The sequence below is a fragment of the Sus scrofa genome, chromosome 9 (genome assembly GCF_000003025.6).
Source record: "Sus scrofa isolate TJ Tabasco breed Duroc chromosome 9, Sscrofa11.1, whole genome shotgun sequence".
Taxonomy (NCBI): domain Eukaryota; kingdom Metazoa; phylum Chordata; class Mammalia; order Artiodactyla; family Suidae; genus Sus; species Sus scrofa.
The window spans coordinates 123,550,256-123,574,612 of NC_010451.4; the positions used below are offsets into that span (position 1 = coordinate 123,550,256).

General features: G+C 44.4%; 1 long non-coding RNA gene across 1 annotated transcript in view; it reads right to left on the minus strand.

The window, feature by feature from the left end:
- The window catches only part of ZNF648, a 200,904-nt gene that overhangs the window by 44,467 nt on the left and 132,080 nt on the right, over positions 1-24,357 (minus strand). The gene's annotated exons all lie outside the window — the stretch shown is intronic.

The following is a 24,357-nucleotide window of genomic DNA, read 5'->3' on the forward strand; positions in this document are numbered from 1 at the left end:
TGTGCATCTCTAAATCTATATATGGGTGTGTGTGTGTACACACATATATAAGTCTATTATATATGATATACATACATTTATATATAGAGAGAGATATCAGTGATTCCTGTTGCTCTTTATTTCGATAAACATGCATGATTGACCAAAAATATGTCACCTACTTTTCTACTTCATTATCTATATCTTTGGGAAACGGGCACATTTGAAAGGCAGGTTGCTGACTTGGGCCCCTCTATCCATCTCTCAACAACTGAAGCATTACGGTCATACTGCCTGGGGTTGAAGAAGAGGCGTCCAAGGAGCTGATCTTGTGATCGTGTGCCCATTTGGGGGGCATGGTTGATGCAGCTTTGGTGTTTTCTCTGGGCTGCTTTTCCCTGTTATCTATCCTGCCCCAGCCAGATTAAGGAGAGCATGTTTTATGAAGAAATCAACTCCCTTGGTCAAGATTATTCAACTTATCACTCTCATCCCCTTTCTCCAGGTGGAGATCTGAAGTCCTGCTGGAGGTTGTACGCCAGGCAGGAAGCCAGCAGGTAGGCAGAGTGAGAAAGGCGCTCAAAAAGGCTTGCTTTCCTGGGCCTCATCCCGGCCACACCACTGCTGTCTTTTTTTAGAGAACAATGTAATGAGATTGGTCAACCTGAGTTTAATGATTATCTAGAAAACCATCAGGGGCTGGATGAGCTCACCCACAGAGGCCACTGGATTCCAGGAGCAGGGATTTTATTCCTCTCCACCGGGGGAGCTGAGTCATATAAAAGAATCCAAGCTTTATTGAATTCAGACCCACATTTTGTTTCCAAGCCAAAGGTCATCTTGAAGCAGAGCAGGGAGCCAAGCTTCCCTATAAGAAGCAACTTAGGATCTGAGGTTGCTGTTTACATTCAGACAATGAGGGTGCAGCTGATTGCATTCATGGTGTGGTTACAATGTAATACTTAGAAAAAGTAGTTCTCAGTATAGTTTGCTCTCTCTCCCTGCCAGAGTGCTTGTGAGGTATCCCCATAAATCCCTTCTCTTATTACGATTCAGGGGGCTACTGATGAGCCCTTCTGTGGACTGAGATCTGGAAAAGGCAATTCCTTCTCTGGTTTGAACTTTTTCAAAATGCCTGTGCAAGGAGTAAGAATTTGCTGCTCATCTTCCAGGGAGGAGATCAACTATAGGTCTGGTGCCAGGTCATCAAGAGTGAGAAAGAGCTGAGCAACAACGCTGGCCCCTCGGCTCGTGAGGAGCTCCCTCCAGGGTTAATAGGAAAAGAGGTGAAAGACAGAAGTGGGGCCAGAGCCTGAGATTTCAGTCCAACACCTCACTCCAAGGGGGCAATCTGGCCAACTGACAACGGATTCTGCGTGCTGGACCTGCTTACCTACCAAGATGGAATGGAGGGAGGTGGACAGGGTCAGCCATTCTCCAAAGGCAGCAGCAGACCTTGGAAGCCTTGTGCTTGGAAAAATGAGGTAGGAAAATTAAGGGGAACCAGTAGAGCCAGGGACTTAGCAAGGTCGAAACTACTGCACAAGGTCACATAGACTCTGAATGAGCAAGCTCTGTCTCCAGAACAGATTTTATCTGGCACCAAAGTTCAGGCCCTTTTACTCGAGATCTGAGCCTCTCAAGCGGGATGTGGTCAGTGACGGCTGCAAAAGGGAGAGGAATGGAATCCCAGTGTTGAATAGACATGAATATGTAAACTCCTGAACACAGTCAGCAGTAAAAGAGCCGGGAGCTCACTGCAGATAGAATTATAACCATGCCAAGAGGTTGTAATTAACATTGAAAACCTTTAGTGCACTTGCTGTAGGAGCCATTGAGTATTCCTGACCCTGTGATGCAGAAAGAAAGAGAAAAAAAGCCTGAGACTTTAGCTCATTCAAGTCACTGACACATCAAAGGAAAAGCTCTTCTAAGTCTATTTAGGTGGTTTAGGGCTGGGGAACATGCCCAGAATCCCTAAATAGAAATAAGTACTGGTCATCAGAGCAGTGTGGTCTGGCCTGGAGGTCACCTCGGACTCCAGCAGTTACCTCTTCAACTCTGGTATCTAAACATCCAAAGTGACTTAGGCGCTTCAGAGGGTGAAAGACACTCACCTCCCCCGGATTGTCAGATGGAGTTTTCCAGTATAAAACGTCTTAGTCACTGGGAATCCCGCCAAAGTAAACTCCTAGTCCTGACCCACCCCATGCCTCTGAACTGGCTGGGAAGGGAGAGAGGGAAATCCCAAAACACTTGTAAAAGCAGCTTGTCAGTTTGTCGGGACCTCCCCTCCCCGGGGCAGGTTCGCTCCAGGTGAGACAGGCTGTGGGGAAAGCCGTGGGTGATGAGCAGGTCACGGACAGGCTGTCAATGGCACCTCTGTTTGGTTCCAGGCCTGAGTGGGGCCACGGCTTACATAACAGTTTGGCAGGGGGACGCAGCCAGGCGGAAGCACGCGGTTTTCCAGCAGCGTATAATCATCTTGATTTCTCTGTTTGCTCAGCAGCTTTTCTGCAGTGTGTGTGTGGGGGGGGGGACGGTAGTGGTGCAGGAGGAGGAGGAGCAGGATTCTGATACACAGCAATCTTCTGTTTCCTTCTGCAGAACAAACAACCCCAAACAGATGCTCGTGGCCAGAAAATTAGCAACTGCCACACAGGTCCTCTCAGGGGGAGGGGCTGCCCTGGAGGCCCCGGTCCTGGCCTAAGAAAGCCAGAGACTGACTCAAGTCAGGCCCTCAGCAGGTGCACATGAGTCCGATGGGCTGTCGGGAGGCTGTGGTCCTAGCAGTGCCTGACACTGTTTGCCTTCCTGGCTGTGAGAACTATAGTGTCCCTCTCTTGACCATGCAGGTCGCTGTGTCCCATGCCATGTTCATCCAGAAAGGCAGGTATTCAGGCTTTGCATCTTGCTAACCAGTGTCTCTCTATCTCTATGCCATCACCTCCATGTAGTACCAGGCTGATTGTGCTGGAACCCTGAATTGTAGGAGCAACCAATTCACGTAGGAACATTGCACATCGTAAAAATTGCCAGCTTCTTTTTACCTAAATTTGCTTGGAGTGGCGTAGCAATTATCCCCTTGAGAATGAACACACACTCCCTACGGCTCGCAGTCCCCACTAGTCCCTACTGCCTCTCACCTGGAGTTCTCTTCATTTACTTATTTTACTTTCCTGGCTCCTGCAGACATTTTTAGAATGCGTTCCCTGACCTATCTTTTTTTTTTTTTTTTTTTTTGTCTTTTTGCCTTTTCTAGGGCCGCTCCCGCGGCATATGGAAGTTCCCAGGCTAGGGGTCGAATCGGAGCTGCAGCCACTGGCTGACACCAGAGCCACAGAAACATGGGATCCGAGCCGCGTCTGCGACCTACACCACAGCTCACGGCAACGCTGAATCCTTAACCCACTGAGCAAGGTCAGGGATCGAACCTGCAACCTCATGGTTCCTAGTCAGATTTGTTAACCACTGAGCCACAACGGGAACTCCTCCCTGACCTATCTTAATTGTAATCATTTGATACCACAATCATCTGCTTACCTCTCTGTTTCACCCAATATACTGTGAGCTTCATAGACAGGGGCCCAGACTAATCATTGATGTATTGAACAATTAACTTTGGCGTCTTCACCGTAGGCAGAATGACAAGTCCTAGTCATTTTGTCAGGAATATAGTTTTGATCATGGACTTCCAGTGCCTGGCACTCACTCAGCACATGCTCTCTATATGTGTTTAGATTCAATGAATAAATGACTACTTCTTTCTTATGCAACCTGTTGATCTTGGCAGTAGGGATCTGTTACCAAATACTTTCATGCACTCAACCTTGTAAGTAGGTTTCCTGAGAGGGTACACCTTGTTTTGCAAGTAATTTGCATGAACTTACGTAATGCTGTTTTGCTCAGATATTTCCCTATGTTCAGACATTTCTAATTCCCAGCTTACATCTCTGGCCTCATTTTTGGCCACGCCCTACCCTATCCAGACATGCAGCATGGGCTTGTGCGATGTCCCTGAGTTCACTTCCCCCTGGAACCTCCAGGCCCTGGCTCACACTGTCCCCTCCATCCAGGATGACCTCAGTCTTGCTCTTTACTTTGCCTTCTTGCCACCCCTCCTGGCCAGATCCCAGTCAACTCCTAAGACTCAGCTCTGAGAGAACCTCCCCTAGGACCCACCCCCCCCCCCCCCCGAGCTCTCCAGGCTAAGTTAGAGGTTCCTACTTTCTCTTTCCATTTTTTTGTGCAGATCTTCTATAAAGAAATCTATCTACCACCATGCTGACAGCCCCTGAGGTCAGGGACTGTCTGTTTTCACCTCTGGATTCTCAGGACCAAGCCCATGCTAGGAACTTTATATATAATAGAAAGAGAGAAGAAGAGCGATTCAGTTGTGCTGATAGATGCGACCCAGAGCCTGTGTTAGCACCACCTGGTGCACACATATCCTCACCCTAACACAGAGGCCCCATTACTGGCCAAAGAACCAGCTGGATTCTTGCTTTGTACAGAGTCTAGCTCTCTGTTGACACAGCATGTTCCTTCCCCATTATAATTGCTACTCATGCGCTATGTGTTTTCTCAAGCTTTCAGTGTTTGAGTACATGAGATTCTTTTGCTCTTCATATGAAAACAATGCCATCTGTTCACTAGACGGAAATTCCAGAAAGCTTCAGAAAAGCAACCAAGTTTTTGCTGCAGAACAGCCTCAAAATATCTCAGTGGGATCCTGGGTGGGAGGCAGATAAATCATGACAAAGATGACTAAGGGTTCTTATTTTGTGTGATTTCCCACCCTTTCTTCCCCATTAGAATTCAGAACTTTTCTCTTGCATCCATTTCAGTGCGGATTTGTGGCCCAAGGAAAATAAACACCCTCCTTAAACCTCAGTCTAGCAGCCCCACGATTGATGGTAGCCTCTAGGAATGCATGGCTCAAGCCCATGTGTCAAATACCCACAAAGCACTGATCCCTGCTGTGTACACACCAGTTGACAGGTGCTTTGGGGTCTTGGAAATCTGAAGACATTCACGAAGTTTACCTGGTGGGCCCGTTGGAGAGGAGACACACATACAAACCACAGCAGCAAGAGGCAAACTGAAACAAGCAGTGTAGTAAAGTCAAGCCAGTTGCTATGGAGAAGCAAGAGAGGCAGTAAATTCTATAATGTCACCCCTGCTGAAGGCCATTCAGTGGCTTGCCATGGATTCCTGGTAAAGTCTAGCTGCCTTGCTGTGACATTCAAGACCTTCTGTAATCCAGGTCTTGGCTGTTCCCCAGCCGCCTTTGTTTCTTTGGTGCCTCCCCTGACCCACACTCATGCCTAGTGCTCCAGCCACGGGGACCCACTTGTCCCCAGATGAAGCATGCTCCCCTTCATCTCTCTTTGTATCAGCAGTTTTCTTTGCCTAGAATATCCTCTTCTTTTCCCACCAACTATTAGATTCAGCTGAGGCATTCAACCCCAGAAAGACCTCTCAGACCAAGTTAATGTATCTTCTTTCTGCAGCCCTGAGCATCCAGTGCATGCCTCACTATCTCCATCACAGCTGTCTGTCTGCCTTCTCCACTAGACTATAAGCTTCCTGGGGACAAGGACTGATTTCCATCTCTTTAGCCTCAGAAAACAATAAAATACAAGGACTCTAGTAGAGGTGCAATAAATGTCTGTTGAGAATTAAACTCAAATACAGATTGTGACAATCAGGGAAGTCCTTATGTGGCAAAGCCTTGAAAAATGAATTTTATGAGAACTGATTAAGAAAGGAAAAGGATTTTTCAAATTGAAAGAAAACTTATCTGGATACATTTCAAAGGACTCAATAAATATTTATTGCTAGCTTGGTAGAATAAAGTTACCCCTACTTTGTAATCCAGTATTTACCCAAGAGAAATAAAAATATACACCCACAAAGAAACTCATGCAAGAATGTTTTTGTAAGCTCTAATCACAGTATCCCCAAACCGGAAACAACCAAGTAGCCATCAATAAAAGAATGGATAAGCAAGTTGTGGAACATGCATGTATGGAACCACTACAGAGCCAGAAAAAGGAACAAACTACTATCATGTGCAAACATGAATAAATCCCTACAAGATGTTGAGTTTAAAATTCTGACACATATAAAAGAGCTCATATGAAATGATTACACTTATATGAAGTTTAAGAACAGGTTGTTCACTGCAAGGAAAGTTTAACTCAATTTTTATTTCTAATTTTTAATTTTTTTAGCTTAACATTTTTTCTTTTATAATTATTATTAAAGCATAATTGGTTTACAATATTTCTTCAACTTCTGTTGTACAGCAAAGTGAACAACAAATCACACACATTTCCCTGTGCTGTACAGTAGGATCCCATTGCCAATCCATTCCAAATATAACAGGGTGTATCCAAAAAAAACCCAAAATGCCCATCCATCCTAATTCCTCCCCTTCCCCTGACCCAGGAACCCCAAGTCTGCTCTTCTTGGCCATGATCTATTTCTGGTTTTTTTTTTGTTGTTGTTGTTGTTGTTTTAGATAGGATCTCCTCCTTCATATTTTAGATTACACAAATAAGTGATATCATATAGTATTTGTCTTTTTGTTTCTGGCTTACTTCACTTAGTATGAGAGTCTCTAATTCTATCCAGGTTGCTTCAAATGGCATTAGTTCATCTTTTTTTATGGCTGAGTACTATTCCATTGTATATATATGTACCACATATCCTTAATCCATTTATCTGTCAAAGGACATTTAGGTTGTTTCCATGTCTTGGCTATTGTGAATAGTGCTGCAATGAACATAGGGGTGCATGTATCTTTTCTGATGAAAGTTTTGTCCAGATATATGCCAAACAGTGGAATTGCTGGACCATATGATAGTTCTATTCTGTTTTCTGAGGTACCTCCATACTGTTTTCCATAGTGGTTGTGCCACTTTACATTCCCACCAACAGTGGAGGACGGTACATTTTTCTCCACACCCTCTCCAGCATTTGTTATTTGTTGACATACACTTTTACCACTATTATTCAACATAGTTTTGGAAGTCCTAGCCACAGCAATCAGAAAAGAAAAAGAAATAAAAGAAATCCAAACTGGAAAAGAAGAAGTAAAACTATCACTCTTTGCAGATGACATGATACTACACCTAGAAAACCCTAAATACAGCACCAGGAAACTGTTAGAATTCATCAGTGAATTTGGCAAAGTTGCAGGCTACAAAATTAATACACATAAATCAATTGCATTTCTATATGCTAATAATGAAAGATCAGAAAAAGAAATCAGAGAAACCATCCAATTTACAATCATATCAAAAATAATAAAATACCTAGGAATAAACCTACCTAAAGAGATAAAAGACCTATACTCTGAAAACTATAAAATGTTGATGAAAGAAATCAAAGACGACGCAGATGCTCTTGGATTGGAAGAATTAACATTGTCAAAATGACTATATTACCCAAAGCAATCTATAGATTTAATGTAATCCCTATCGAATTACCAAAGACATTCTTCACAGAACTAGAACAGAATATTTTAAAATTTGTATGGAAACACAAGAGACCCAGAATAGCCAAAGCAATATTGAAAAAGAAAAACAAAAATGGAGGAATCAAGCTTTCTAACTTTAGGCAATACTACAAAGCTATGGTCATTGAAACAATGTGGTACTGGCATATAACTCAATTTAAAAAATAATCTTTTCTTAGAGTTCCCATTGTGGCTCAGCAGGAATGAACCTGACTAATAATCCATGAGGATGCGGGTTTGATCCCTGGCCTCACTCAGTGGGTTAAAGATCCAGAATTGCCAGGAGCTGTGGTGTAGGTCACAGCTGTGGTTCAGATTCTATCTTGCTGAGGTTATGGTGTAAGCTATCAGCTACAGCTCCAATTCAACCCGTAGCTTGGGAATTTCTATATGCCACAGGTGCAGCCCTAAAAAGCAAGAAAAAAAAAAAAAAAGTCCTTTCTGGAATACCAACTACGACTGGTATAATCTGGTAGCATTCCAGGTATACCAGGGGTACACATTAGGAAACAAAACAAACAGAACTTGCAGCCCTTGTGGTATTGTATCCTTGTAGGTCAGTTCAACATGTTCGATGTGAAAGGGCAAGCTGATATTTATTCCCATTGAAGTTGTTGACCTCCTCCAAGGACTCACCAGTGCCAGGACTAGTGAGTATTCAAAAGCTTAACCAAGTAATTGGGATTGCATTGGAATTTGGTTAGCAGAACATTGAAACATTCCAGTGATATTTGCCTTGCCTAGTGATAAGCAGATGTTTGGCAGAGGGGATGGAGCACAGACTTACTTTATCTCAGAACCCAGACATCAGGGGCTATGGGAAAGAGCGCTCTGCAAGGAGGTCCCCTCCCTAGGGGGCAGGCTCTGTGCTGGGAGCGGAACGCAGACTCCCCATCCAAGGAGACCACCAAGTGGAGAAGGCCCATTGCCCACGCCTGCAGGTAGCAGAGACAGAGGGGCTGATTGTACCCCTTGGTATTTCTCACCAGCAGCCAAAATTAGGCTCCTAAAATCTAAAACAGAGTCATGTAGCAAGGCATGTTATAGAGGAAAGAGGCTGTAGGAGAAAACCAAAATTGCTCCAAAGTAGCTCAGACAAGCTTAATGTGGAAGTGGTCATTTTTTCATACATACCTTTAAACTAGGGTGAGAAATTGATGAGTTGGGTTTGGTGGGGGGTGGTTTGGTTTTGTTTTTTAGTCAGCTGCTTAGTATAATAAACTTGGGAATATTGTTTAAAAACCTGTGACACTTCAAGATATACATTGCTGATGGTAAATTACCATTGCCAACCATGCTAAAGGAAGCTTTGTGGTACTTGGGCTATGACTTGTGTCACTTAAGGAAGTTATTATGCTCATAATTTTGACAATGGATGAATGGTACAGACGCCAACGCTGTTAATCTGGTCTCAGGCATCAAAGGGAATGAGCCTTTGCTGACTTGGGTGCAGTCCTCTAGGGACTCGATCACATCTTTATCATGTCCTCATCAGCCCGCCCCCCTCTCTTTATTAATGCCACAGTGGCCCAGACCTGAAGAATGAGGGCAGGCTGGAGGACGTGGGTCATGGAACCCAGGACAAATCACACACAGCTCCTCTCCTATCATTTTTATTCTTAGGGGAGGTCTAAATATAAGGAAAAGATAAGTGCAAGAAGGTCCCCTGGGGGAGTGAAGGGGATCTTATGGTGCAGACTCTGTGCTGTGTGAGCAGGTGGTCTTCTCACACCAGCTCTCGAAGAGCAATTTCCTTCCTCCTGTGTCACACCGCCCCCTCCCTCACCCCAGCTTAGTGGTTAATACCTGAGCAGATACCACTTTGGTGAATCATGTTGCACTTTATTATTAACGTTGTTACTAAACACTAGTTACCTTGAAGGTAACAGATCACAAAGTTTAAACAAAATTTTTTTTTTTTTTTGGTCTTTTTAGGGCCACACCACTGGCACATGGAAATTCCCAGGCTAGGCGTCGAATCGGAGCTGTAGCCACTGGCCTACACCACAGCCACAGCAATGCCAAATCCTAGCTGAGTCTGCAACCTACGCCATAGTGCATGGCAACACTGGATCCTTAACCTACTGAGCGATGCCAGGAATCAAACCTGTGTCCTCATGGATACTAGTCAGATTTGTTTCTGCTGAATCATGACAGGAACTCCAAGTTTTAAAATTTTTACTTTTTTTTTATTGGAGTATAATTGCTTTACAATGTTGTGTTAGTTTCAGGTACAGAACAAAGTGATTCTTTTTCAGATTCTTTTCCCATATGTTATTACAGAATATTGAGTAGACAAAATTTTATGGTTTTTGCCTATTGGGATTTTCTAAATATTCTACAATGAATATTTGTTGAGTTTTAGAATAAGGAAAAAGTTACTTAAAAAGAAAGTAACCAAATATATCTAAAAATATTAGTATGGAGTTCCCGTTGTGGCTCAGTGGCTAACAAATCCGACTAGGAACCATGAGGTTGCGGGTTCGATCCCTGGCCTTGCTCAGTGGGTTAAAGGATCCGGCATTGCCGTGAACTGTGGTATAGGTTGCAGATGCGGCTCGAATCCCGTGTTGCTGTGGCTATAGCTCCGATTCCACCCCTAGCCTGGGAATCTCCATATGCCATGGGAGCGGCCCAAGAAAATGGCAAAAAGACAAAAAAAAAAAAATAGTAATAATAAAAGAATCTGACTTATTAAAAAATAAATAAAAAATAAAAATATTAATAAACTTAAAAAAAATAGACGAGCAACTCAACGATTCTCCCTGTGAAAAACATTAAAGGCTAGAGCCTTGATTTCACATGTTTTTGTTCTTTGTCATATCTATGCTTAGCTAAGTGCATGACTATATGCACTTTGGTTTTTATACCTTTATAAGACTTTCTGTATAAGTTAACTCACAGTACAAAGCAAGCCTTGGGAGTTTCCGCCGTAGCTCAGTGGTCAACGAATCCGACTAAGAACCATGAGGTTAAGGTTCGATCCCTGGCCTTGCTCAGTGGGTTAAGGATCCAGCATTGCCATGAGTGGTGGTGTGGGTCGCAGACGCGGCTCGGATCCCATGTTGCTGTGGCTCTGGTGTAGGCCGGCGGCTACAGCTCCGATTCAACTCCTAGCCTAGGAACCTCCATATGCCATGGGAGCGGCCCTGGAAAAGGCAAAAAGACAAAAAAAAAAAAAAAAAAAAAAGACAAAAAAATATGTATGTATAAAGGAAGCCTTTGCCAGAATTGGAGTCTCAAGTGTGAAATTAGAAAATAGTGTGACTGTCAAGGAAAACAGAGGCAGGCAAGTCCTTCAAGGTCCTCCAAAGTGGACAGACACAGGGCTTTACAGTGAGTTTTTCTTTACAGAGAAGATTTCTGTGGGGGTGTTTTATGTAGCTACTATTTTTTTTTAAAATCAAGGCTTCGAGTTTAGGATTGCAAAAAAAGTTTCCACCTGAGGCATTCTAGATGGAAAATCCTATTTTTTGTGAGGCATTCTAGATGGAAAATCCTATTTTTAAGTTTAAAAAGAAATTTATAAGCCCCCCTACAAAGAAATCTAAGGAATGTATTGAAAGAGGAAATTTCGATAAACTGTTCTTGATTAAACAATTAGAAAAAGAAAAAATTCTGCTTTGCTTTCCTTAGTCCAGGTGAGGTAGTTAGAGTGCCTTTGCATTGAGGATTATAGAACCACATTTCCTACTCCCTACCACATCTTTAAGGAAGGATGGAAAGACAGACAAAGACAGTCCAAGAGATGCTACATTGATACTTTCCTTTAAGATCTTTCCATTAAGCACTTCTTGGCAAGACCCTTTTAGCTCATCCTCAGAGCCTTCAGAAAAAACACATAGGAAAGCAATGTAGGCTTGGATGACTTATTTTCTTTTTTCTTAATAGATAAGGTGCTAGATATTCCTCTCAATCCTTCAATTTTACAAATTATAGGGGGATAAAAAGAGAATAACACAAGTAGCAACGAGCCTCTGTTTTGCCACTGACTAGCTGTGTAACTTTGGGGAAATTACCTCTTCCTTGTAAAATGAGTCAATCTCTGTCTTCCGCCGCCACCCTGCATTCCTTAAGGAGAACTCTAGAAGGCCAGCATCACTCTACAGCACCGCTCTGACCTGATGGATGAGTGTACTCCAGATACATGACATGGGATGTGATAAGACATCCTAGTGCCTGTAAGGACACCCATGTGTTTGTGGCTTCACTGAAGGGCTATCTCTATTTTCTTTCCTGCAATGGACCAATTTTCTGCCCTCTGACAGCAGGCATCCTCTACCAGCATGGTGAATGAGGTGGCAGAAAGGGTGATAAACCCAAGGTCAGAAAAGAAACAACAACAACAACAAAAGACAAAAGACAAAAAGACAAAAAGACAAAAAAAAAAAAAAAAAAAAAAAAAAAAAAGGGAGTTCCCGTCATGGCGCAGTGGTTAACGAATCCAACTAGGAACCATGAGGTTGCGGGTTCGGTCCCTGCCCTTGCTCAGTGGGTTAACGATCCGGCGTTGCCGTGAGCTGGGGTGTAGGTTGCAGACGCGGCTCGGATCCCGCGTTGCTGTGGCTCTGGCGTAGGCCGGTGGCTACAGCTCCGATTCGACCCCTAGCCTGGGAACTTCCATATGCCGCGGGAGCGGCCCAAGAAATAGCAACAACAACAACAAAAGACAAAAGACAAAAAGACAAAAAAAAAAAAAAGAAAGAAAAAGAAAAGAAAAAGGTCAGCGGTCACAGAAGGATGAACAAGTGAGCAACGAGAGGAATGTGAAGCCAGCTGGAAAGCAGAACACCAAGTCAAGTACAGGAAATCAACTTCATAAATTAAATGGCACGACAAATTTTTCTTGATGATATTAACATTAGGCGGCTGCTTGAGATGAGAGCCTTAGCTCAAGTGGCTTAAAGAAAACCTAATCAGGAGTTCCCGTCGTGGCGCAGTGGTTAATGAATCCGACTAGGAACCATGAGGTTGCGGGTTCGGTCCCTGCCCTTGCTCAGCGGGTTAACCATCCGGCGTTGCTGTGAGCTGTGGTGTAGGTCGCAGACGTGGCTCGGATCCCGCGTTGCTGTGGCTCTGGCGTAGGCCAGTGGCTACAGCTCCGATTCAACCCCTAGCCTGGGAACCTCCATATGCCGTGGGAGCGGCCCAAGAAATAGCAACAACAACAACAGCAGCAAAAACACAAAAAGACAAAAGACAAAAAAAGAAAAGAAAACCTAATCATTGGTGGCTCTGCAGGAAGCCTGTGTCCTGAAACTTGTCTTCAAACTGAGAGTTAGTCTCAGTCCCAAATTTGATGCCCCTTCCCAATCTTCATCTCATGCATGAGGATCTCACTCACTAGCTTGAGGATCTTTCTAGAGAGGGGATTCCAGGTTGGTCAGAGTCTGGGTCTGAGTCCTAAATCTGTTGATCCTAGGCTGATCATTTACATGCAGAGACTCAATTTCTTCATCTGTAAAACAGACACCCTGCTCCTTCCCAGGCTGATCATTTACATGCAGAGACTCAATTTCTTCATCTGTAAAACAGACACCCTGCTGCTTCCCAGGCTGATCATTTACATGCAGAGACTCAATTTCTTCATCTGTAAAACAGACACCCTGCTGCCTCCCTGAGTGGCTATGAGGATGGGCTGGGAGTCCACTGAACGAAGGTGAGGGTTGTGCCCCTGGAACCAGGTCTGGCATCTCCCCATGCCTCCTCTGCAGTGCTGTGATGAGAGTGGCATTCTTATGGGTTAAGTAAGAGCAGAGTGATTATAACAAGGCGGTGCTGCTCTCTATTCTGTCATCAAGAAATCGGGTTGCAAAACATATGTCTTATTGTTAGTATCTGTTTCTTTAAGTATCAAGGAACAGGATCTCCACAGCTTCCTTTGCCTGCCTCAGCCTTGCCACCTACCAGCCTGAGCCACATATCCAGCATACACAGCCCTCAGAGGAACCTTTGGCAGCCACTGCAATATCATTACTGCTACCCTTTTTCTGCTCTATATCGTGAATGCAGCCACCAAAGAGCCCTTTGGCGCTTGATGAGGCATTTTCCCAGCACCCCAAGCTTGAGAGTACGTGCACCGTGAAGGGCTGTTTGGGGTCTTGGGTGCTTATTAGTTTAGTAATTGGAACACGTGTGGTTCTTCCTGCCAAGTGTCTAAAGACGTTGACATTAAAATCTTTCCATTTGGCATGGGTGGCTCAGGAGGTGAGTCCTGCTGGCACATGGGGCTGGAGCGGAGGAGCTGGAAGTCACCCTGACCCCTGCTCCCAGGCCATCACCTCCCTGTGCACCATCAGCAGACTTGCATTTCCATGTGAATGAGCCCAGGGAAGAGAGTGTTTCTGAGTTTTATGGGTCTTTCATTCTCTTCTTTTCTTTAAAAATTGGGCCAGAAATTCTAGTCCTTTCAGCCCTCTTCCTCTCCCTGGAGTCCCGCTGGTGCATATTCTGCTAATGGGGCCTCGGGCCGTGCCAACTCAAAGTGAAGAACAGGTCCTCTGCACCGCTGCATCTGTGGCTTAATGAGCAGCCCTGAATGGAGATGAGACCCCAACGTGCACTGAAAAGACCCCATCCTCAGCCAGCTGTCCCTTCCCCACCCTCGCCATCTCCAGGTCCTAAGCCCAGGGCCAGCAGAAGGTGACCTGCCAAGCTGATACCCCACATAGCTTGGGGAAGGGCAAGCGTAGGGGACCCAGAAGCACACTCTGAACTTGTGTTCGCTCTGCTTAGCAGCTGCCAAAGCAGGGGCTGGAGCGTAGGAGCAAGTGAAAATGGGAACAGAGTTCACGTGACTGAGCAGAATGAAAAGTCTGGGGGGGTCAGGAGCAGGAGGTCAGATGCAGGGTGGGGGCCTGAAAACCCATGACTAGGAACTTCATCCTACCCTGTGAGCAAGTATTAGAACTTCTTTGAGCTTCTTTAGTAGAAGAAGAGGAAGGGAGAGGAAAGTGGCAGAGAAAACATGAGCCCCTGAGTCAGGAGCCAAGGTCACTGCAGGAACTTGCTTAGGTTCTCTTGGCACCTCAGCTCCCTTGTGTGGGAATCCATGCTTCACCTGCTGCCCAAGCCCCAGGTGAGGATTTTGCCCACAGATGGGCTTTATCAAGTAGGGGCCCATCAAATGTGAGATGTTTGTAGCTAATGAAAGGTCTTTCTAGGCAAATGAATTAGTTAGAAATCTGGAGGTGGTAAGGCTGGCTATACAGCTAGAGAATGAGCTAGGTAGGCATGAGAGTGGGAAGTCCTGAACTTAGATGGATCCGCTAATAAAATCAACACTCAGGATTTAAAAGGCAGGTTGTTCAGGACAAACAGAATTGAGTAACTTGACAGTAGCTAAAGCGATATCCATTTCATTACAGGGCATGTTGGCAAAAGCTCATAATAGCACAAAGGCCGGCAAAGAGTAGAACGTGGACTGTGCTCGCCAGACTGTCCAGGGGCAATGGCCATGAGACATCCCCATGAGAGATGGGCCATCTCGGCCTCATTCCCTTTGGACCCCACAGCTAGTTCCCTGTCTTGGTTTCATGTTCACCAAACCCCCTTCTGATCATATCCTGATTGCATGGAGATGTCTCACCAGGGACAAATGCGCAGCTCAGAAAACTTTACAATTCTCTAAAGCCAGTATATTTTCTTCCTATAATTATTTATGGGTCAGCCTCCTATGATTGATTCACATGAATTGCTTTTTGCTGGGTCCAATGTGGGGCCCTGACACAACTGAGTTTTTACACCCAGAAGGCTGAGGAAGATTAGAGCTAAGATCCCCAAGGACCTGACAACTTGGACTGTTTCTGGACACCTAACTGTCATCTCCTGGATGATACCACTCCCATCTGAATGACAACAGCCTAAAAGCAACCTGGACCAAGGTTACAGCTGGGAGAATGGAGAGAGTGGAGAGGGGTTTCAGAAAGCCCTTGTTGATCACATATATCCAAGTGGAAGTGAAGAAGTGAAACAAATCAGACACCATGAGTCTCTAAGTTTTAGGAGTAGCAAACTGGGGTGGGGATAAGGCATTGGCACGGTGTTGAGAATAATGGGAAGGGTGTAAGGTTGGCATAATGTTGGCAAATACCACACGTATGTCCCTCTTCCTCCCTCTCATACTCATGGAGATATCACTGATCAGTGTTGGCTTTCTGTCCTTTTGCAAAAGGCCAAAATCTTAAACTCCTTCTCAACTCAAAACATTCCAGGAACCACTCTCATAGGTCAGAGCTAGTACATGAGATGAAATCATGATATGTCATCTCGGAGCTAATGGGTAAAGCAGGTACTCACCACACAGTCATTGGGTTAATTATTGATAATAACCTCAGGCAAAGTAGCTTAGACAAGTTCTGGACTCCAGGGGAAAAAAGGAAGTTAACCTCTGATATCTAATTTTCATAAAGACCACAATAAACTATGGCAAGTTCTCACATTCCCCAGGCATGCTGGGTCTGACCGTATTTCCTGTCTCCTCCGTGAAGGAGGAGAGACATTTTTGAGGTAAGCAGAAGTAGAAGCTAGTGATAAGTTCAAATACATACAAACACTTGCCCATTTGAGACCCAGTTGTCTTTCTAGGTGTAGAAACTCAGGAAGCTATTATGTGACTCTGATGAAGATAACTGCTCCTTCTGTTTCCATATATACATCTCTACCACTGTCCACTCCGTCTAAACAGACAGAAAGCTCCGAGTGTCTGCCACAGGCTCCTCTGGTGGAGAGTGACCCCTGGCTCTTCTTTCTGCCCGAATGGCTATGGTTTCTGTCATTTGTGATGAGAGATAGCAACCCTGTTCGATCTGATTACCATAGGAATGGAGCCGCAGTCAAAGGCCATCAAGTGTGGGGTGATTATGATGTAAAGCCCTCCTCTGCACCTGCCCTGGGAGAAACTCTCTCCAGTGGTGGTCCTGCCTGTTGGCTTGTGACAATGATTGACAAAGACACTCCTGGGGAACATGAGAGGTGCTCACAGAGAAGACGGGTCACAGGAGCCACTGCAATAACCTGATCATGTCACACGGCCCTGCATCCAATCTAGACCTACTGTCCTTCCCATTGTGAAAGCCCTGGACCAGTATGCCGGACCCACAATGACTGTGGAACAGTGAGCACTTGACCCACCTCCTTACTTCCTGTAAATCCCAACAAATAAAACCTCCATCACTTAAGATGATTTAGGTTCAACACTTTTGTAATCTGAAAGAGCCTGCATAATACGCCATCTGTTGTAAAACTCAAGAACACTGGAAGATGTCAAAGGTGTTTTGAGATGTCATTTGAAAACCATAAACTATTCTGATAATTCCACTCCTCAAAATGCATCCAATATGTTAAACCTCATCTGAAGCAATTCAATATTTGGAAAATGAAGTAAATCATGAGAAACTTCTAAGTACCAATACATACGGAGACATTTATATGGCACAATATTTCCTAAGCAAATCTCTATGATGGTTTGTCACTTTGTGTCAATGAGGAGGTGGTGTGCGTTCCACCCTTACTTTCAAGTGTCTGCCATGCCTGTGGCGCCCTTTCAATTTGTACTGGGGCACGCTTACGAGGCCTGGCTCAGGCCTTGACATTTCATCTACAGATCTTACAAGAGAGATGTAATAGCTAGTTTTCCTGATTTTAGTCTACGTGTCCTCCAATTTATCCTGCATGCCAGAACCAACCAATATCTTCCAGAAATATATTCATGTCATTTCTTTGCTCCAGATCTCTGTGGCTCCTCATCTCCACAAATATGGAATAAACAAACAAATGTGGAATAGATACATAAATGTGGTTCATTTATCATCTTCTTTTTGGGTCACAAGGAACCATCTCACCCAGTTGCCATCCCAGTCCATTCCCTGCCATCCCAGTCCATTCAGCACTTCGTGAAGACGCTCTGCTTATTCCTTTGCCTCTGCCTTCCCTCTTGGCATTTCCTTCCCTTGGCATGGAGTCCCCCATTCATAAATCTCTCCCATTGTATCCTAAGGCTAACACATGTCCCATCTTCCATGCAATGTCCTCCCTGACCCCCTCCATCCCTCACTGGGCTCGCTCTCCAGCAACTTCACAGAGGTATCCTTTTAGCTCACAAATCTACTCTACCATACAAATTACTGCTTTTCAATGTTTGCTCCTAGATGAGTTAGCAAACTCCTTGATTTTGAGTACGAGAAAACCACATTCTTTTTAAAAAAATTTTGGCTGCACCCATGGTACTTCTGTTCCTGGGCCAGGGGTCAAACCCAAGCCACAGCAGTGGCAATACTGACTCCTTAACCACTAGGTCATTAGGGAACTCTGGGAAAACGTGGATCTTGTTGACATTGAAGAAATATCTTGACTGCTGACCACCACCCCTAGAGGCAGTTTCAGGAAGCAAGATTGCATTAGGATTCTCATTTTACCAAAAGAGAACATGGAAAATCAGTTTTGATCTTTGAGAGTCAATGTCTAGCCTGCAAAACAGAAACTAGTCAGACAGTTCTTACCACCAGAAGGGCTGCTAATACTGCTATTAGCTCTAAATAGAATTTACGACAAAAGCATGCAGGAGAGATGGCGCCATTAGAAAACAAGAATTCCCATAGGCCAGACATTGGGAGTCAGACTGGCTCCAAGAAAAAGCACTGAACCAGGTCAGGCAGCCTGGTCTCTTGTAGATCTGCCACCCTCCACCAGTATGGCTTTGGTCAAGTCTCTTAGCGTCTCTAAACCTAGCTTACCCTGTCTAGAACAGAGCACGTCATAGTTCGGATCTCTACAGGTTGCTCCAGCACGAAAATCCTTGTGTTTGTTCCCTTGCCTCCTTGTAATTTCACACTAAATTGGAAGCAAACATAGGATTTCCTAGGAAATGATTTGGACTCTGCAGCCAACCGACCTTCAGCTCTTGATCTCCTCTCTGGCCAGAGAAGTACCCTCTACAGCAATCCACCAGGAAGCCTGACCGTAGCCCCACCCACGGCCCTGCTATGTTTCCAAACCACTGCTTAGTTCCTGTAAAACCTGCCCCTTGGCTTATAAGATGTTCTTCTGCTTTCATTTCACTTGGTTATTAACCTTGATACTGAACCCAATTTTGTTTTGCGGCTTTTGTTCTTAGCTGACTGGTAAACCCTTGGAGACTGCTGTTTAGCAGAACCTGGCTTGTCTGTCTTACGAGCTGTCCCCAGCCCCTGCCCCCATGTGTTCTTTCTAGTTTGGGCCACAGTCTCTCCTCCTTCCTCTGATGACATTGCAAACAGTTCTGCGAACTACAATGTAGAACACAGATCTTTCCATGGAGCTTAAATCCCCTAAGGAGATTAATGGAGAACAGAAAAACTGAATGACCAGACTTCAATTCAGTGGCGATGAGAAACTTGGGACATTTTTTTTCTTCTACTTAGCAGCCCCAAACCCATTCTAGCTGCAGTAACATGAATGACATGCTTACTTGTCAAGCTTATGAAGTCTGCCTTGAAAGCCACCTCCAGGCCAGCTTCACGTGGACCTGCACACTCTTGTTGGGGGGATAGACCTGATAATGCCTCGGGGAGCCCAGGGCATGGAGATGCATCTTAATCGCATACAGGCACAGGAGGGCTACTGCTAACATGGATCTGGTGACAAAACAAATTTATGATTACCAAAATTTAAAAAGCCAAGCCCGGGGTGAGAGTGGGTGCTCTTGAGAAGAGCTGCTGTGGGCAGGCGTTCTTGGTAACAGTGAACGTGGCCTTGGGGAAGAGACTAGAAGAGTGTTTAGGCCTCAAGAAGTCACTATCAAGGAAAGAATGACCCTTGCTTGATTTCTGTGACATAACAACATCTTTGAATAAGGGATTCTCCTGACTAAAATAAAATGAATCAAAATACATAAATAAAAGTAGATTTGTGAGGCAATATATGTTGGTTTTCAAATAATGCTGATTAATAGTACAACAATACAGCCTCCCTCTGAAGTTGGAGTAGGCTCAGCTGAAAATCACAGCTCGGTTCTGTGAAGGGTTTAGTGTCCATAGTTCCTCTTCTTCCTGGGATACATATCATGAAAAGCTTTCAATCCTTTCTTTCTTTCTTTTTTTTTTGTTGTTCTTGTTTTGTCTTTTTGTCTTTTTTAGGGCTGTACCTGTGGCACATGGAGTTTCCCAGGCTAGGGTCTAATCAGAACGTAGCCGCCGGCCTACACCACAGCCAGAGCCACGCCAGATCCGACCTGTATCTGTGACCTACACCACAGTTCACGGCAACACCAGATCCTTGACCCACTGAGCGAGGCCAGGGGTAGAAACCGCTACCTCATGGTTCCTAGTTGGATTCATTTCTGCTGCGCCACAATGGGAACTCCTCAATTCTTTCTTAAAAGAGAGAACTGAAAGAGAAGGGTGCCAGGTTGCAAATCACAAGTCAATATAAGAACAACTTTCTATTACTCAGGCATAAAAAAAAAAAAAAAAAGAATGAAATATTGCCATTTGGAGCAATCCGGATGCAGAGATTATCATACTAAGTGAAATCAGTCAGAAAGAGAAAGACAAATACCATATATATCACTTATATGTTGAAACTAAAAAATGATACAACCGATCTTATTTACAAAACAAGAACAGAGTCACAGACAAAGAAAACAAATTTATGATTACCAAAGGCGACAGCAGGAAGGGGTGGGGAGATATTTTAGGAGTTTGGTACTAACATATACACACCACTGTGTATACAAATGGTGAACAACAAGGACCTACTGTATAGCACAAGGAGCTAGAATCAATATCTCGTAATGCATAGAAAGAATCTGTATATATGAAAGTGACCCAAATCACTCTGCCGTATACTTGAAACACAACACTAAACAAACTACCTTTCAATTTTTTTAAAAAAGAACAACATCCATTTCTTGAGTTATCTTCTCTGTACTGAGCATACGCATAGACTTAAGGTGATTTACACATGTTTGCTAATCCTCCCCAAAATCCTGCAAGGCAGATGTCCCCAAGGTTGCAGAGTAAGTAGATGGCAGAGCCAGGGGTAACCCCAGGTCCATCTGACTCCAAAGCCTTTGTCTTTACGACCTCTCAGAAGAGTTCACAAAGCCCTGGTTGGACTTAGCACTAACATCTGGCAGACTTTTAGAATCGTGAAGCCATTCTGCTCAGCCATAGTAGCTATCATTATTCCGACATTTATATTCTAAGAACAAAATCAACAAGGCAATGCTGCTTGCCTCGGCGCTGTAGTCTTGAGGAGTCTTAGATGATGGGTCCTGGACTTTTAAGGCGTTTCAATGGTTCCTGCCACCAAGGACCAGGGACCTCACCACCGACTGTGGCCACAAGGACCCCCTGTTCCTCTGACCCCAGACCTCTCCCCATCCAGCACACCTTTCTCCACAGCCATGTTCCCTCACTGGGACACGTCAGAACTCCTGGATCTGCTGACACCACATACAAATCCCAGGAACTGTGCTGCTAGAACCATTTCTCCAGGCACCTTCCTCTTCCACGGTGGGCCCTTGCTTCTTGCCATGATGGACGTGATGCTGTGCTGAATGAGCACATCTCTGACACACCTAGAGTCGCCCCAAGCTGGACCCAAGGAAGCAGTTTGGGACCCAGGGACAGCCCAATATATTTGGCTGTTTCTGTAGACCAAAGGGAATTCATCCTCCAGAACAGAGCAAGGGCTCTCACATTGGAACCTCTGCCTCCTCTCTGTGCCCCACTCTTCAGTGACTGAAAGAGGTTTTCGCCTTCCTTGGGAGGGAAACTCTGCACCATATGTCTTGTTTCTTTCAACATCACGGCTTGGAGTAAAACCTCCTCGTTTTACTTTTGATATGTGAAGGGAAACACTGGAAACTTCAAAAACCTTTTAGCTCTCAATAAATCCCGGGTTTCAAGATGAATTCCTCAAAAGACTCCAACGCGCCACTGAAAGCTGGGCAACAATCCCCTTGATCATCGATCCAGTGATTTCCACTCACACTGGCGCCTGCCCCCCGTGAGTCTGTCACTTGTCTGCAACAATGAAGCAGAGGGATTGAGGCTAAGTGTTTAGGAACTTGTCTAGAAATCTGGCAGACTAATTCCATGTCTGTTGAATTTAATGAAACCATTGCGTCTCTTACATTTATGTTCATTCTTAATTTCTCTAGTCATTCAGACTTTATATTTTTCAAAATAACGAATTGAAAGAAGAAGAAGAAAAAAGAAACACTTCACCACAGAAAGTTCGACACACAGTGTTCTTGGCCATATCTGAACCCCCTTACGGAATGAACTTCTCCCTTAAGTATCTCGATGGGTAGAGAGGAACCCCACCACGCCAGGAAAGGAGGAACTCAGTATTTTCTAAGACAAAAATACACTGGTTTGAGATTTCGAAACAACCACCACAAAAAGGTCTTCATTTGGTGGACATTATATTAATTCCCTTGAAAGAAAAAAAAAATGTGCCTTCCCTTTTCAAGGGAAAAAGAAAAGGCTAAGTGTGTATAATCCACAAGGTATTTCAAGCAGTACGATTGCCCACTGGCCTATCTCAGTTGGGGCAAGTTGAATCCTAAGGACATAAGACTCCTGGAGAGCAGTGGATTGTGGCACTAGATGCCTCATTCCATCTCCTGGTAGGTGTATTAACGAGGGTGCAGGCTCGACTGCAGCAAAATGAGTCCCCAGAGTGCAATGGCTTGCACACAAGAAAGGTTAACTTCTTTTTCATGTGTTGGTCCAGAATCAGTTGGATGGCTCTGCCATCTTCAACAGTGGCTCCTCCAAGCGGGTCCAAAGGAACTGATCCACACGTCACTACCTCCCAGCCAGTGACAGGGAAAGGGCCCAGGAGAGGTGTGTACCCAGTTCGTCCCTTTAAGGGAATTCCTTTCAGCCTTTAGCTAAATGGCCAATTGCCCAGTTGAAATTCTATTTCTCTTTTTTTCTCTTTTTAGGGCCATACCTGTGGCATTTGGAGGTTCCCAGGCTAGGGGTCGAACTGGAGCTGTAGCTGCCAGCCTATACCACAGCCACAGCAACACCAGATCTGTACCGCGTCTATGACCCTACACCACAGTTCACAGCAACGCTGGATCCTTAACCCACTGAGTGGGCCAGGGATTGAACCCGCGTCCTCATAGACACTCGTCAGATTCATTTCCACTGAGCCACAGTGGGAACTCCCTGAAAGTCTATTTCTATTAATGATGGAGAAAACATATAAATAAGCAATTTGCTACACTACAGAATCTTGCTAGGCTAAAATTTTTTACAAACGTTGAGATTTTCTGAACTTGTCAATATCTAGTCATTCATACTTTCACATTTAGAAGCCTAAATATAATCATGCTTCCAGAGCCTTTCAGGTTCAGCACACATTTCTATTGCATTTGTAGTTTTCCAGTGTGAAAAATTTCCAGCCAGACACAGTGCTTGTATTGCAGTCATGAGATAAACAGCAAAACTGATTTTTTTTTAAAAGGCTGTAATTTCCAAAGTGTACTTATGAAGATGTATAAAACTTGAGCAACTGTTAGTAAAAAAAGAAATTAAATCACTAATAAAAATCTCCCTACAATGAAAACACTAATCTCAGACCATTTCACTGGAATGTTCAACCAAATATTCGAGAAAGGAATAATTCCAACCATATGTAATCTAGTCCAGAGAAGAGTGTAAAGACAGATAATGGGAGGAAAGCCATCCTCAGCAGGAACAGCATGTGCAAAGGCACAGAGGTAGAGAAGAGGATGACGAATTTGGGGAATTAGTAGCTCGGTATAGCTGGAGCTCAGGAGCTGTGCTGAAGAGAAGCAGGTGATGGGGCTGAAAAATCAGGCAGGGGTAAATCTTTCCAAGGCATGCAGAAATTTGGTTTTGCCGTATAAACAATTAGAATCCAGTTAGAAGGTCAGATCAGACCTGCATGTATCTCTAATGAGGGTCTGTGCTACCAGTGATCCTGAGATACCACTTGGTATTTAAGCAGGAAAAAAAGTATCTATAGAATACAATTTTATCTTTTTTTTTTTTTTTTGCCTTTTCTAGGGCCGCTCCCACAGCATATGGAGGTTCCCAGGCTAGGGGTTGAATCGGAGTTGTAGCCACCAGCCTACGTCACAGCCACAACAACACAGGATCTGAGCCGCGTCTGCAACCTACACCACAGCTCACGGCAATGCCGGATCCTTAACCCACTGAGTGAGGCCAGGGATGGAACCCACAACCTCAGGGTTCCTAGTCGGATTCATTAACCACTGCACCACGATGGGAACTCCTAGAATACAATTTTAATACCACCATCAACTGAAAACCTTTTGCTAATATCCTAGGAACAAAGAAGTTTCAATAGCCTCTACAAATGCCTTTAAAAGCTGTCTTAGCTAAATTCTTATAAGCACTCATATAAGCCTGAACCTGGAATGGCAGATATGCTGAGCACAAGCTGCCTTGTCCCCTCTCTGGGAGGAGCTAATATTTATTGAGTACCCTGTGCTAAATACATTGCTAAGCACTTGGCATGAATTATCTCAACCAGTCCTCATAAGAATCCTGTACTATAACCTATCTGCATTTTATTGATGAAAAACAAGCCTGAAAAGTGATTAGGTAACTTGCCCAAAGCCACCCTGTTAATAAGTGGCAGAGACAGAACCTGAACTTCTATCTGACTACAGCACCCAGGCTATTAACCACTATGCTGTCCTGCCCATGGCAGACATGACTAATCGATCATTGCATTCCTTCTCACTCAGCCCAGACTGGGCCTCCCACGTTAGCATAGTGGTCTAGGAAGCCATTATAGATAGATCAGCATTGGCACATGGTAGGACTAACTGCTGCCCTTGATACCCTGGTGATGTCATCTGAGAT